Here is a 12,271-nt window from a genome sequence, read left to right as displayed (position 1 = left end):
TCATGAAAGGATTTTATTTCATCGTCAAATTTGAAGGTAAGTTTTGCTGGGTATAAGATTCTTGGTTGGCATCATTTTCTTTCAGGGCTTGGTAAATGTTGTCCCAGGCCCTTCTAGCTTTTGGGGTCTGGATTGAAAAATCTGTTGCTGTATGTATTGGTTTCCCCCTGAATGTAATTTGACTCTTTTCTCTTGCAGCTTTTAAAATTCTGTCTTTATTTTGTATGTTAGATATTTTCAATATAATGTGCCGTGGTGTGGGTCTGTTGTGGTTTTGTGCATTTGGGGACCTATAAGCCTCTTGTACTTGATTTTCCATTTCATCCTTTGGTTTGTTTCTCTGTGCCTTCCTCAATCCCAGTGATTCTTAAATTTGACCCTTTCATGATATCCCATAGTTCTTTTAGATTCTGTTCATGTTTTCTTACCGTCCTCTCTGTTTGGTCAACTTTGTTTTCAAGATTAAATATTTTTTCTTCAATATCTAAGGTGTTCTATCCTATTGGTTATGCTTTCTATGGAGTTCTTAATTTGGTTTATTGTTTCCTTCATTTCAAGGATTTCTGTTTGGTTTTTTTCCCCAATATCTCTAAATCTTTATTGAAATGATCTTTTGCTTCCTGTATTTGCTCTTTTAACTGTCGATTGGTGCAATCATTCAATGCCTGCATTTGCTCTTTCATCTCATCCTTCAATGCCTGCATTTGGTCTTTCATCTCCTTGTTTGCTTCCCTGATCGTGTTGATTATGTACATTCTAAACTCCCTTTCTGACATTTCTTCTGCCATGCTGCCATTGGATATTATTGCTATACCATCTAGGTTTGTTTGGGATTTTCTTCCCTTGTTTTCTCATATTGCTCAGGTATCTACCCCTCTAGTAGTGAAACTCTGGGATATTGCAGATTTCCTTTATTGACTAATATTGTCTCTGTAGATTTCCAATAACTCACCTCTTAGCCTTCAGTAGCCTGAAGTCTTGGAGGAACTTGATTATGTGGTGCTCCACTAGGAAGCTGGCCTTCTTGGGGTGGTGGCCTTCGGGTGGGGTATATTCCCAGGTGGCTCTGAGTTGGTCCCGAGTCTCTCAATACCTCTTCTTCTTGACTCCTGGGTTTTGTCAAAGGTCCTCTAGCCTCCTATAGGTGTGTCAGGAAGGGAGCTGCCCTTCCAGTTGAAGTATATTTTAATTTGTTGGTTAATGGTACTCTTTCAAAATGTTATTTCTTTGCTAGTGTGTGGAAATCAAAATTATTTGTATATGTTTCATAGTCTTGCTAATCTCACATTAATTGTATGGGATGTGGGAGAAAGATAATTTGGTATTGTCTGCACAGAATATCATGTCATCTCCAAGGGGGACAGTTTTTGTAATTTCCTTCTAATACAAATGACTTTGTTTCTTGTTCCTGACTTAGTTCTGGCCAGAATTTCTGGTGCTTTATTGAACAAAACTGTTGAAAACAGACACTCTTGCTTTTTCCTTCTATGGTGGAAAATATTTATTCTGTTGCCATCAAATATATGATCAGCTCCAGCTGTTTACAGACACTCTTTATGAAGCTGTGCAATCTTCACCTACTACTTCTAATTTGCAGGGAACTTTTATTATGCATAGATGTTGAATTTCAGCAAGTGATTTTTCTAAGTCTACTTATTTGATCATGTGATATTCTTTTTATTTTTTTATTTATTCTTTTTAGCCATGCATGACAGCAGACTGTATTTTGACTTATTATAGACCGACATGGAGTCTACCTTTTTCTAGTTAGGATTCCATTATTGTGCTTCCTATAGGATGTGGAGTTTCATGGTGGTGTATTCATGTGTGAAATTAGGAAAGTGAGTCCCATTCATTCCACGGTCTTTCTTTTTTCTATTGACCCCTGCTTGCCCTCTTCCCCTTTGTTGAATCCACTGAACTATTCTCCCCCTCCCCTCGTGTTAGCAGTGAATTTCTTTAAAGTCTTCATATGGCAAGTGACACTGGTTTACCCTTTTCAATGCATATATTTATTTTTGGAGCAATATTTGCTTCATGGAAAAGTGAAGCAGAAAATAGAAGGCCAACATACCCCCTCTGTTCTTCCTCCATTGTTAACAACTTATCTTACTTGTTGCATTTGGTACACTTGTGACAGTTGATAAACCAATATTGACATATTATTATTAATTACAATGCATAATTTAGAATGTTGTACACACTTGACGTTGCAGTTTTTAAAGAGGCAAATGTCATGTATCTACTATTTCTGTATTGTGGGGAATAGTTTCACTAACCTAAAAATCCCAGGTGATCCACTTATTATCCCTTTCTCCCTCCTGTGAAACCCCAGTGAGCCCCTCTGCATTGTTAACACAGCATCACTGGGCACATCTAATAGGGTGGTTTATATGTTTCAATGAGTTCCTGTACAAGGGGTGATATGGAGAAAAATGTGTCCCATTACAGAACACGTGTTCCACTTCTAGCCTCCATGACCTTAGTATGTGATCTTACTTGGTGTATGGTTTCAATCTGAGGTATCTCCAAACTCTGTTATGTGAGACAATACCAGAACTTTCAGAAGTGAAGTGATTGGGTTATAATAACCTTAAACTAATCACATTAATCCACTTGAATGGATTGACAGGGTGGTACCTATAGGCAGATAGGTGTGACTGGAGGAGGTGGATCACTGAGGGTGTGCCTTTGGAGATTATACTTTGTCCTTGTTGAGTGGGGTTTTCTCTCTGAATCTGTGAGCACCAAATACACTTTTTAACCCCCAAAATATTCTTGTAATGTTTTGATCTCAGCAGTGAAAAAAGCAGACTAAGACACTTGGAATTTGGGTCATGGCAGAAGTCATTTAAATGAGGTCTGTCTGTGGTTTTTCAAGATGGCAGATTAAAGGAGGTTGTTTTCTGGCTGCTCCATGGTGTAAAAACCAGAAAGCAGACAGGCAGCTTCTCTGTAAGGTGGGCGAACAAAAAAGTGGGGGGATTTTACTGGAATTTCAAACTGGACATTCCTAGCAGACCAGGGACACAGGCAATAGGGTATAATAGAATAAGGGAAGAATCTCCAGTAACACAGCCAATGCCACAGTTGGTCCAGAAACAGCAGTCACAACTGTCCCTCCCTGAGCATAGTAGAGGGATAAGGGAATTAAGGAACCCAAGGAATGTCTGGGTACCAAGTGTTCAGAGATCAAGGACATTGCCCAACAAACCTGAAACATGTGCTGCCTAATACTTGTGTGCAGGGAAGGAAGTCACTATTTCTCAAGGTGTCATGCAGAGGCCCAAGGGAGGAATAATTTTGCAGCTGCATCTTGGTGTCCAGCAGTTGAGGGGACCAATTCATGGAAAACCCCAGTTTGACCCAAAATACAAACCCAGTAAACACACACTGCATGACACAGTGTTATTATGAAGCCAGGATGAAATCAAACCTGGAGAGAGGTTTACATAGGGGACAACAGGTTGTGGAAACCCTCCCAGCTCTACCCTTCACCCTCCAATCCGACTGCTTGCAAAACCAGCTGGAAGAGACAAGTCTGCCTGGGAATTCTGAAGGGCTGGTGCAGGAGAGATTGGAGACAGAACCTGAGATGAGGAAATGAGGTTTTCTCTCTGAATCTGTGAGCACCAAATACACGTGTGGAGTCATATAGAATAAGAAATATATCCCCTTTGGTGCAAAATACAAAACCCTCAAATGATTGGTGGTTCTAGGAGACTAAATGATTGGTGGCTTTGAGTGGTGTGACCCGCTGATTGACGCGCTGATTGGATAGGTACTCAATAAAAGAAGAAGAAGCTTCCACAATAAACGAATCAGCAGCTACAAGCTCGCCTGCTCTTACCTGGCTCCTGGTGTCTGTGTGGTTATTGACACTGCGCCCTTCACCCCCCATTACAGGAACCATTGCTCCTCTCTGTGCCGAACCTATAGCTAAATGTATTCAAGCCACCAGAGAAGTTCCTCCGCTCCCTCCTTCTGACCCTGGTCTCTCCTTTTCTGCCCCGTCTCTGCTCTTGCTGCATCCATGGAACGCTTATCTGCTTCTCTGCAGTCTGCCTCTCACCCAGTCACTTTTGCTGTTTCACCTACGGGACTCCCTATCTTCTGGGGATGCCAGAAACCTGGTCATATCTTATGCTTCTGTCCCCTTTGCAATAACCTCGAACACAAACAGAGTAATCCCAGACCAAAGACCCCCTGTTCAAAGTGTAAAAAAGTGTATCATTGGGCTAAAGACTGCAGGTCTTCTGCTCTTTCTCCTGCAGTACCTTTAAACTCTCAAAGGGGCATCCCTCAGCCCTGCAAGTAAGAGGGACTTCTGCTACTCCTCAGGGTCATTGGGCATTACCTATATTAGATACTAAGCCTAGAATGACTTTCTTTCTAGATGGCAAACCTGTTAAAGGTTTAGTAGATACAGGAGCTGATGTTACCAATATTGATGCTGTTACTGCTGCTCAATTCTCATGGAAAACTGAGCAAGGCCTAAACATAATGGGTGTTGGAGGCCTTCAACCTTCAGGTAAGGTTGCCTCCTCAGTCATTTGGCAAGATATGGATGGTGAAAATGGAGCATTCCATCCGCTGATTGCTGAAATGCCTAATACGCTCTGGGGACGAGACTTCCTCCAACAATTGGATGTGGTCCTTACTACAGATGACCCTTAAGAAAACAATTGCTAAACAGCACCTTACCCATCCTTGTTATGACCCTCATTTGGTGCTTGTCCATGCCCTTTTCCCCCTTAATTTCCTCACATTTGATGAGAGCAATATACCGCCTGCATATAAACACTGGGGCTCTTTACCACCTCATTCTCCTCTGCTTTTAGTTAGGTGGAAAGACCCATATCATCTCAATGGCCTGGGCCCCATCCCCTTCTCTCTCAAGGTAGGGGTTGTGCTTGTGTCTCTCTAGAAACCAGCAAAACTCCGGTGTGGGTACCTGCGAGGAATGTCAAACCTGTGCTTGACTAAAATGCTTCTAATGATATGCCTTGCTATGCTGTTAAGGAAATTCATTACAGGTTCAAATCGACAACATCAGCAAATCAATGGCAATGCTTGTAAGCACCAAGCCACAATATGTACAATTACAGGGAGCAGAGCCCCCTAATAATGATGATGACCTCCAGAATGATGAGGTGCACCAACTAAAAAAGGAAGTAAAAGAAACAACAGCAAAAAACTCCAAAAGGCCCCTACATCAACATGTTACTGTTATAAATTGTACTATACGCTCAGGATTGATGATGGCTGGTAGTCAATGACAGGTAAGATCTCCAGAGGGAGATGACCTAAGACAGGCACAGCCACTTATCTCCTGCAGTGTCCATGCAGGTTGGCCACCTGGTGGAACTACAGTGTCGCTCCTGGCCAGAGGACACACAGTAATGTACAAAAAAAAAAAAAAAAAAAAAAGAAGAAAGAAAAGGGAGAAATGTGGAGTCATATAGAATAAGAAATATATCCCCATTGGTGCAAAGTACAAAACCCTCAAGTGATTAGTGGTTCTAGGAGACTATATCATTGGTGGCTTCGAGTGGCGTGACCCGCTGATTGATGCGCTGATTGGATTGGTACTCAATGAAAGAAGAAGAAGCTTCCACAATAAACGAGTCAGCAGCTACAAGCTTGCCTGCTCTTACCTGGCTCCCGGTGTCTGTGTGGTTATTGACACTGTGCCCTTCACCCCCCATTACACAAGCCCCCGTGGTATACAACACACATGCATACATTTGACATAGGGGACCAAAAATTGGGTCTGCCAACACATCAGTGGAACCTAGGGGAGATTCCTAAGGTTCTGACTTCCAGCATGGACCAGCAAGTACTGGGTGCTGGAGGTGTGCTGACTTAAAATCTCCAGAACAATTGGAATCCAGTGAAGTGCATGAAAACACAAGGGAGCATATTTCCCCAAACAATCCAAGGTATTCCAAAAAGAATCCATTGACACCACAGTAGAAGAAGGGTCAGAGAAGGAATACAGAATGTACAGTATAAAGACAGTATAAGGAATGAGGTCAGAGAGAAAATGCAGGAAGTGAAAGATCACTGCAATAAATTTGCAGAGATTCTGAAAAAAGAAAACAAGCAGAAATCCTCAAATTGAAGGAAACAATAAACCACATTAAAAACAGATTAGACCTGGAAGACAGTTCTTCAGGCAATAAAGACAAATATGGCATCTTCAGGGAAATGGATGGAGTTGTAGAACATCATGCTAAGTGATATAAGCCAATCTCAGAAAACCAAAGGCCAAATGTTTTCTCTGGTAAGTGAATGCTGATACATAATGGGGGTAGGGGGTAAGGGAAGAATGGAGGGGCACTGGTTTGGGTAGAGGGAAATGAGGGGAGGGGATGGGGTGGGGGAAGAAAATAAGGTGAAATGAGACAAATATTACCCTATGAACAAGTATGATTCCATGAATGGTGTGAATCTACAGCATGTACAACCATAGAAATGAAAATGTATACCTCATTCGTGCACAGTGAATCAAAATGCATTCTGCAAAAATAAAATAAACAAACTTGTATGTTGGTGGGACCACAAATCTGTTCAACCACTTTGAGAAGTGTGGAGATCCTTTAGAAAACAAGGAATGGAACCCTCATATCACCCAGCTAACTCCTTGGTAATTATCCAAAATAACTATAATCTTCATGCTATAGTGCTACCACACTGAAATGTTTATAGCATCACAATTCACAGTAGCCAAATTATGCAATAAACCCAGATGCCTATGAATAGATGGATGCATCAAGAAAATGTGTTATGTATATACAGTGGAGTTTTATTCAGCCATCACAAAGAATGAAATAATGGCATTTGCTGGTAAATGGATGGAAATAGAGAAAGACAGGCTCAGTGAAATAAACCAGAGTGAGAAAGTTAAAAAAGAGAGAAAAAAAATTTGACTTCAGAGAGAAGATGTTAAGAATCCATGGACAGAACTTCCAAGAACCACGGATTAAAACCCAAAGACAAAATTACGATTTATCAGTATAGACAAAGACTCAGAAATACAAACCAAAGGAAGACACAATCTTTTCAATGAAATAATATCAGAAAATTTCCCCAACCTTAAAAATGAAATGGAGAATCAAATATGGGGGCTCACAAGACCCTAAGTGTACAAAATTTCAACAGACCCACACCAAGTCACATTATAATAAAAATGCTGAACATACAGAATAAGGATAGAATTTTAAAGGCTGTGAGAGTAAAGTATCAGATTCATAATGGGGGAAGACAATTCAGATCTCAGCTGTTTTCTTCACCCAGATTCTCAAAGCTAGAAGGTCCTGGAACAACATATACCAAGCTCTGAAAAAAATGGATGCCAACCAAGAATTTTACGTCAGCAACCTTAAACTTCAGATTTGAAGATGGATTGAAGACCTTTCATGATAAACAAAACTGAAAGAATTTTCAACTAGAAAGCCTTCACTGCCGAACATTTTCAATAAAATATTCCATGAGGATGAAATGAAAAAAAAAAGGTGAAAACCTGCAAAAGGAGGAACTATACTAAAGGAATAGTCAAGCAAAGAAGAAATTTAACCAAATTTAAAACTAGAAATAAACCAAAATAATTGGAAATACAAATCATATCTCATTAATAACCTTGAATATTGGTGGCCTAAACTCATCAATAAAAGACATAGGTTGGCAAATTGGATTAAAAACAAGACCCAACAATATGCTGTCTCCTCAGACACTCACCACACAGGCAAAGGCATCCACAGACTGAAGGTGAAAGGACGGGAAAAACATCACTCACATGGATCTTGTAAACAATTTGGGGTTTCCATTTTCATGTCAGATAAAGTGGACTTCACACTCAAGTTAATCAGGAGGGACAAAGAAGGACTTTTCATACTGCTTATGGGAAATATACAGCAGCAAGACATAACGGTAATAAATATTTATGCCCCAAACCATGGAGGTTATATGTACATCAAACAAACCCTTCTCAAGTTCAAGGATCAAATAAATCACAATGCAATCATACTGGGTGATTTGAACACATGTCTCTCAACACTGGATAGATCCTCCAAGCAAAAACTAAAAGAGAAATTATAGAATGTAAATAATACAGTAAAAAATTTAGATTTATTATTGTCCACTTATCAGAGAGATCATTCATCCTTTGATTTTTTTGGGATTGGTTTATCTCACTTAGCATTATAATCTCCAACTTCATCCATTTGCCTGCAAATGCCATAATTTTATTCTCTTTATGGCTGAGTAATATTCCATTGTGTATATACACTACATTTGCTTTATTCATTCATCTGTTGAAGGACACTTAGACTGGTTCCATAGTTTAGCTATTGTGAATTGAGCTGCTATAAACATTGATGTGACTGCATCACTGTAGCTTGCTGATTTTAAGACCTTTGGGTATAAACCAAAGAGTGGGATAGCTGGGTCTAATGGTGGTTCCATTAAAACATTTCCAAGGAATTTCAACACTGCTTTGTATAATGGTTGCACCATTTGTAGTCCCACCTACAATGTATGAATGAACATTTCCCCCCACATCCTTGCCAACATTTATTGTTGCTTGTATTCTTGATAATTGCCATTCTGACTGGAGTGAGATGAAATCTTCAAGTGGTCTTCATTTACATTTCTCTAATTTCCAGATAAGTTGAATGTTTATTTGTTGATAAATTGTACTTCTTCCTCTGTGAAGTGTCTGTTCAGATCCTTAGCCCATTTCTTGATTGGGTTATCTGGATTTTTTTTTTTTGGTGTGGTTTTAAAATTCTTTCTATATCCTGGAGATTACTGCTCTATCAGAGTTGCATGTGGTACAGATTTTCTCCCATTCTCTAGGCTCTCTCTTCACCTGATTGATTGTTTTCTTTGTTGAGAATAAGGTTTAGATTTATTCTATACCATTTATTGATTCTCGATTTTATTTCTTGCACTTTCGTTAAGAAGTCAGATCCCAAAGTGACATGGGGAAGATCTGGGCCTACTTTATCATCTGTTAGGTGCAGGGTCTCTGTCTACTGCCTGCATCCTTGATGCTCTTTGAGTTGATTTTTGTGCAGAGTGAGAGATGGATGTTTAATTTCATTGTGTTACACGTGGACTTCCAGTTTTGCCAGCACCATTTGTTGCATAGGCTATCTTTTTCTCCAGTGAAGGCTTTGGGCACTTTGTCTAGTATGAGATAACTGTATTTATGTGGGTTTGTCTCTGTGTCTTGTGTTCTGTACCATTGGTCTATGTGCCTGTTTTGTTGCCAGTAGCACGCCATCTTTCTTACTACGGCTCTGTATTACAGTTTAAGGTCTGGTATTGGGATGCCTCCTGTTTCAATCTGCTTGCTAAGGATTTCTTTGGCTATTTGGGGCCTCTTATTATTCCAAATGTATTCCATGACTGCTTTTTCTAGTTCTATGAAGAATGTAATTTTTAACAAATAATGCTGGGACAACTGGTTATGCATACATAGAAGAATGAAACTAGACCCTTTTCTCTCCTCCTGCACAAAAATCAACTCAAAATGGATCAAAGACCTTGCCATTAGACCAGAAACTGTGCAATTCCTAGAAGAAAATGTTGGGTTAACCCCTCCAAGAAATATGCACAGGAAATAACTTTCCCACAGTTTCTAAAACTCAGGAAATAATGTCAATAATTAATAAATGGATGGCATCAAATTAAAAGCTTCTGCACAGCAAAGGAAACAATTAGGAATGTGATGAGAGAAACTGCAGAATGGGAGAAAATCATTGACAAGTACTCTTCTGACAGAGAATTAATATGTAGAATACCTAAAGAATTTCAATGCCAGCACAGTCCCAAATATCCCAATTAATAAATGGACCAGTGAACTCAACAGACACTTCTCAAAAGGGGAAACACCAATGGCCTACAAAAACATGAAAAAGTATTCAACAACATTAGTAATTAGGGAAGGGCACCTCAAAACTAGACTGGGATTTCATCTCACACCAGTCAGAATGGCAGTCATCAAGAACACAAATAGCAATAAATGTTGGAGAAGATGTGGAGAAAAAGGAGCAATTTTTCACTGTTGGTTGGACTGTAAATTAATACAACTGCTATGGAAATCATTATGGAGGCTCCTCAAAAGACTAGGCATGGAACCACCATATGACACACCTATACCATTTCTCAGTATTTACCTGAAGAAATAACATCATCTTATTATAGTGATACATGCATCACCATATTTACAACAGTGCAATTCACAATAGTCAAACTATGGAACCAGCCTACATACCCACCAATAGATGAATGGAAAAAGAAAATGTGTTATATGTACACAGAGAAGTTTTATTCAGTCATAAAGAAAAATGAAATTACAGTATTTGCAGGAAAATAGGTGGAACTAGAGCCCATCAAGTTAAGTTAAATAAGACAAACTCAAAAGGTTAAGGGTTGTATATTCTCTCTACTACGCAGATGCTCTAGAAGATGAAGGAAAACAAAGGTGGGGTGGATCTCCTAAAAATCAGAGGAAGATCAGTAGAGGAAAGGAACCTGTGGTGGGAGGTAGAGAGGAAGAGGGGAAAGGCTGGGGAGTGATATTGGCCAAATTATATTGGTATATTGTGTACATGTACAAATATGTAGCAGTAGATCCCTTCCATGTGTACAACTATGATGCATCAATAAAAATGTGGAAAAAATCATTTAGGTTAATTAATTATAAATAATATCTCTATGAATATGTTTGCCAACTGAAGTGTTTGATAGTATGTAAGAAAGTCTTTTATATATTGGCAGTTTACACGATTGTACTACAATCTTGCCAGGGCAAAATTTTATTGGTCTAAAATTTCTGGTTTAAAAGGAAAACCCCCAAAACATATGTCCCAGTTCTAGCCCCTACTACCTCAATATGTGACTTTATTTAGAAATAGGGTCATTGCCAATATATTTAAAGTGAAATAATTCTGAAATAGCATTTCAGTCTGCTTTTTCCACACTGTGACCAAAGAGCACAATTGCAGAGGAGGAAAAGTTCATTTGGGCCTCATGATTTCAAGGCTCAGTCAATTGACAGCCAGCTCCATTCCTTAGGGCTCAAGGTGAGGCTGAACATCATGGCATAAGAGTGTGGCAGAGGAAAGTGTTATGGGTGAAGTATCAGAGCAGACCGATCACCACTGAGAAGTTTCAATTTGAGAGTCTTTATTGATCCAGTTGGCTGACTGTCTCACACAATGCCCCAAAAATGGCTATTGGGAGAACAACCCTGACCATAGGGTTGCTGGGCTTCTTAGACCATAAGTCAGTACATCAGTCATAAGTGTCTGTTGCTATGGTTCAAAATTACAAACTAACATCTTGAGATCTGAAATCATCAGCAGAGGGGGAAGTGGGTCAAAATGACCCTACTTAGGTACAAACTAATGAATGGTGACTAACATCCACACAATCATTGTTGATATCAGTGTTCACACGGTGCATTGTTTAGGAGAAATAGGAATCAAAAAGAGAACAATTTTTCATCATGTAAGAATTGTCATTTTGTATTGCTAAACATGTCATGCTAAGTAACTGATGATGGGTACAGAGGTGGGGTGTTGTCATGGGAGAAGCATTTCCTACATAACATGGAATCTCAGAGAAAAATGGAGTCTGTTTAGTCATTGCCCATATAACCTGGCCTGTAACATTTCCTAAGACAAATCTGTCACCCCGTCACAGGAAGCACCTTACATGATGATCAGGAAGCAGAGGTACCTCCACTAAGAACAATGCTAAGACACCTTTGGTTGCTAGTTTAGATCTTTTGTAGGACCTTGATCAGGTGGCCCTGTGTGAGTCTTCTGTGTTCAGGTACAGCATTTGCCTTTTAGGCTGTTTTGGCGAAGAGTATATGAGTTAATGCATGTTTATTACACATAGCAGAAAATTCTCAATAAATATTATCCTTGTTTTTAGCTCATTCTTATTAAATCTTACAAACCAATAGGAGAAAGGAGATGGATGGGGGAGATTCTGTAAGTTCCATACTTGCTGTTATCTCTTTGTCAATTTCATTTTAGTGTGTTATAGTTACACATAGCAGTTGGGTTCATCTTGAAAAAATCACTCATGCATGGAATTAAATTTATTCCATTTCGGTCCCTGGTCTTCCCTCTTCTCCTCCCTCTTCCCACCCAGTATTCTCCTTCTCTGCCACAGCGTTCCTCCATTTGTTTATTTATTTTTGATTGGTGCTTTGTTGATATGCCTATAGGTAGAATTCACTCTGTTATAT

Source organism: Sciurus carolinensis, chromosome 16 (genome assembly GCF_902686445.1).
Source record: "Sciurus carolinensis chromosome 16, mSciCar1.2, whole genome shotgun sequence".
NCBI lineage: Eukaryota > Metazoa > Chordata > Mammalia > Rodentia > Sciuridae > Sciurus > Sciurus carolinensis.
The sequence above is the reverse complement of the archived record's forward strand: the minus strand, read 5'-3'. Positions refer to the sequence as shown.